Here is a 4,186-nt window from a genome sequence, read left to right as displayed (position 1 = left end):
TATGTTAGGTTATAGGTTAGGAGGTTATAGGTTATGCTAGATTAGGTTATAGGTTATGTTAGGTTAGAGCTAGCGACAATTTAATAGTAGAAAAAACGCATGCAAACGGACATCGAAGATGACTCATGTACTTCAAAAACGCAAACGAACTTCAATTGGGTTAGGTTATAGGTTAGATTATAGGTTAGGTTTAGGTTTAGGTTACAAGTTAGGTTAGAGCTAGCGATAAATTAATATTAGAAAAAATGCAAACAGATTTCGAAGATGATTAGTGTACTTCAAAAACCACAAAGGGACTTCGGTTAGGTTAGGTTTAGGTTATAGGTTATGTTAGGTTAGGTTAGGTTCAGGTTATATGCTAGGTTAGATTATAGGTTAGGTTAGAGCTAGCGGTAAATTAATAGTGGAAAAATGGACTTCGAAGATGACTGGTGTACTTCAAAAAACGCAAACGGACTTCAGTTAGGTTAGCCTATAGGTTAGGTTTAGTTTTAGGGTCATGTTAGATTAGGTTAGGTTTAGGTTATAGGTTAGATTAATTTATAGGTTAGGTTAGAGCTAATGGCAAATTAATAGTAGAAAAAACGCAAACGAACTTCGAAGATGACTCGTGTACTTTTAAAAACGCAAACGGACTTCGGTTAGGTTAGGTTATAGGTTAGGCTAAGGTAATAGGTTATAGGTTAGGTTATGTTATGTTAGGTTAGGTTTAGGCTATAGGTTAGGTTAGATTATAAGTTAGGTTAGAGCTAGCGGCAAAAAGTTAAAAGAAACGCAAACGGATTTCAAGAATGAGGTTTAATTTGGTTATAGGTTAGGTTAGGTTATGGGTTATAGGTTAGGTTTAGGTTATAGGTTTGAAAAGCGCTAGCGCAATTGGACTTCAAAAGCGCACACAGAGTTCAAAAACACTAATGTATAGTCATTGACCCTATGGTCCTAATCTCCGTGCACCTCTAGACCGAGGTATACGGCGATCAGGCATGGCTAGAGAATGTGAGGTTGTTAGATAGTTGAAAAAACGCAATTGGACTTCAAAAGCACCTTGTGTACTTCAAAATACAAACAAAAACTTGATAAACGAAGTAAAATAACGCAATCGGACTTCAAAAGCGCACACAGAATTTAACAACCTTAATATATAGTCATTGACCAATAAAGACGAGAGTATTACCCTGTGGTCCTAATCTCCGTGCACCTCTAGACCGAGGTGTGCGGGGATCATGTCTGGCTAGAGAATGTGAGGTTGTCATGTAGTTAGTAGTGTGTAGTTATAACAACTAGAGTGTTAATTATTTGTTGCATCATTGGTAGATAAAGTATGGATAATAGGATGGAGTGTCCTTGTGTGCATTGCAAGCATCAGATCTTTCGAAAACAAAAAATTTGTAACCAGCACATACGCAATCACGGTCTCTTTCCGATAGAGCAACTACAAGACCTGCGTTATCGATCTCATGGTCCAGAGACAATAGATCAAACTCCGCAAGTAGATATTGCTCCAACTTCATCCCAGAGAAGATGATTTTCAAACGAAAATTCATTGACCGAGTCCTCCCAACCAATACCTGATGTGGCATTTCAAGAAGTAGAGATAGACCAGATGTTAAACACGTTCTTTCACATGGATCTCATCATTGAAAACATAGTAGACGACAACATTCAACGCAATACTACTGTTGGAATTAGGGTTGCAGAGAAACACACACAGCTTGGAGAAGACAAAGGAAGCTCAAGGCACACAATAGAGAGTGTGTTACTTAGTGTGCAATGGAAAAGATAGATAGCCCTAGACTGATGGGCGTATATACAATGCACGGGGGGAAAAATCTCCTAAAGAGGGAAAAAATGCCCCGGCGGTCCTAGTGTGTTCACACACATCACTACCACATGTATATGGTAACAAATCCCCCCTGGAGTGATGCGGTGAACAAGAGCTGGCACATGAGTAAAGGAAAGTGCCATGCCCTGAGGACAGGATCAGTCCACAAAGGGGAGTAAGCCCAAAGCTTTGCGGAAAGCTTCAAGATTCTCACGAGACAATGCCTTTGTGAAAAGATTTGCAAGGTTATCCTGTGTTGGCACATAAGCCAAGCTGATCTCTCCTGCTGAGAGCCTCTCCCTGACATAGTGGTAATGCACCTCAATGTGCTTTGTGCGAGCATGAAAAACTGGGTTCCTCGCAACTGTCAATGCGCTCTGATGTCAGTGTAGATAGTGTTGGCAGTGTCCTATCCAACACCCAAATCAGCCATAAGGCGTCAAAGCCATACACACTCAACCGTAGCTGTGAAGACTGCCCTGTACTCAGCCTCACAACTCAAAGTGGCCACAGTAGGTTGCTTCTTGCTCAACCATGATATACATGAACTGCCAAGCATGAAACAAAAACCACTTGTGGACACTCGCGTGTCAAAACAACCAGCCCAATCTGAGTCTGAAAAAGCATATAAGTCTACGGAAATGATCCCCCCTTGGGATAAAACAAGCCAAGATGTAAAGTGCCACTAAGGTAGTGGAAAATCCTCTTGACAGCCTGCCAATGCTTAGACCCTCGGCTATGCATAAATCTGCTGACCTGTGAGACTGCAAACTGAATGTCTGGCCTTGTGTTGCATACATAAATGAGGTAGCCAACAGCAATTTGGTAAAGAGTGACATCAGCAGGATCACCTGGATCATGTAGACTCAACTTCAAACCTGTTTCCATGGGAGTGGCAATAGGTTTGCAATCCTCAAGTCCAAACTTACATAGCAATGTCTCTATGTAACTTTTTTGACACAAGGCAATACCACCATCACATTGCTTAAACTGTATACCCAAATAATCATGCAATAGTCCCAAATCTTTCATCTTGAAAGCAACATTCAAATTAGCCTTAAATTCAGCAATATGTCTCTCATTTGGTCCAGTAATCAGGAAATCATCAACATAAAGAACCACGATGAGAAATACATCACCCTCACGCTTTACATACAATGTGCTTTCTCTTGGACTGTTACGAAAGCCTTGTTTGACCAAATGAGTGTCAGCTTTCTCATACCAAGCACGAGGAGATTGCTTCAACCCATACGAAGCCTTGTTACATTTGCACACTTTGTCCTCTTGTCCTTTTATGAAAAAACCGCGAGGCTGCTTTACATAAACTTCCTCAAATATTTCACCATTCAAGAAAGCAGTAACAATGTCTGATTGATGTACACCCCATCCAAAATGAGCTGCCAATGCACATAGAAAACGCACAGTAGTCATACGACAAGTGGGAGCAAAAGTCTCTTCATAATCTATGCCTTTTTTCTGTGCATAACCCTTTGCAACAAGTCGAGCCTTATGGCGATCAATCTCACCATCCGGCTTGCGTTTCAACTTGTAAACCCACTTCATACGAATGGCCTTTTTGCCAGGAGGCAAATCACATAAAGTCCATGTGTCGTTTTCTATAAGTGCATCATATTCTGATTGCATGGAAGCCATCCAATTTTCTGAATTCTGTGCTTCATCAAAAGACAGAGGCTCCTCAACATCATGTAAACTAGACACAACCAAAGCATAACAATCTGATGCATAAGATGCATGGCGAGAGCCTGAACGAGTACGACTAGACAAAGGTGCATCCAATTTACTGTCACGCAAAGTGTGCACCAGCCATTTTGGCATACCTCTAGCCTGCTCATTTTCAGCCCTTTCCTCATCAAGTACATCATGTACATCTGCATCAGTAATAGGCTGATCTAGAACATTTTTAGAAACCCCCATAGGCTGTACATTTGCCTCATTGGAACTTACATTCGTATTTCCACCACTGAAAAGAGGCAACAAAGTGTCATAAATGTCCTGTAAGCTTACATTACTGTCTCTAGTACATGACAGCATGGGCTAAACAGAATCTTCCACAAACACTACATCCCGAGAAACCAGAATACGTTTTGTTTGCGGATGATACAACCTGTAATCTCATGGCATGCTATATATCAGTAGATAGAGCTTGAAGAGGACATTCTAACTCTCAAACCTCCGCCAACTTTGGAGTTTGTTTGCAAAAAATTATCCATGCGTCCATTTTGGTAGAGAGAAGTAAAGTCAAACTCCTTAAAGGACCCCTTTGTGAGTCCAAATTTTGCCTAATGATAGCCGCTTTGGTGACATGGCACTCAAATACTAGATCGACAGATGATGTGATGCAGG

Source organism: Adiantum capillus-veneris, chromosome 4 (assembly GCF_014529385.1).
Source record: "Adiantum capillus-veneris isolate H3 chromosome 4, ASM1452938v2, whole genome shotgun sequence".
NCBI lineage: Eukaryota > Viridiplantae > Streptophyta > Polypodiopsida > Polypodiales > Pteridaceae > Adiantum > Adiantum capillus-veneris.
This window is presented reverse-complemented; position numbering follows the sequence as displayed.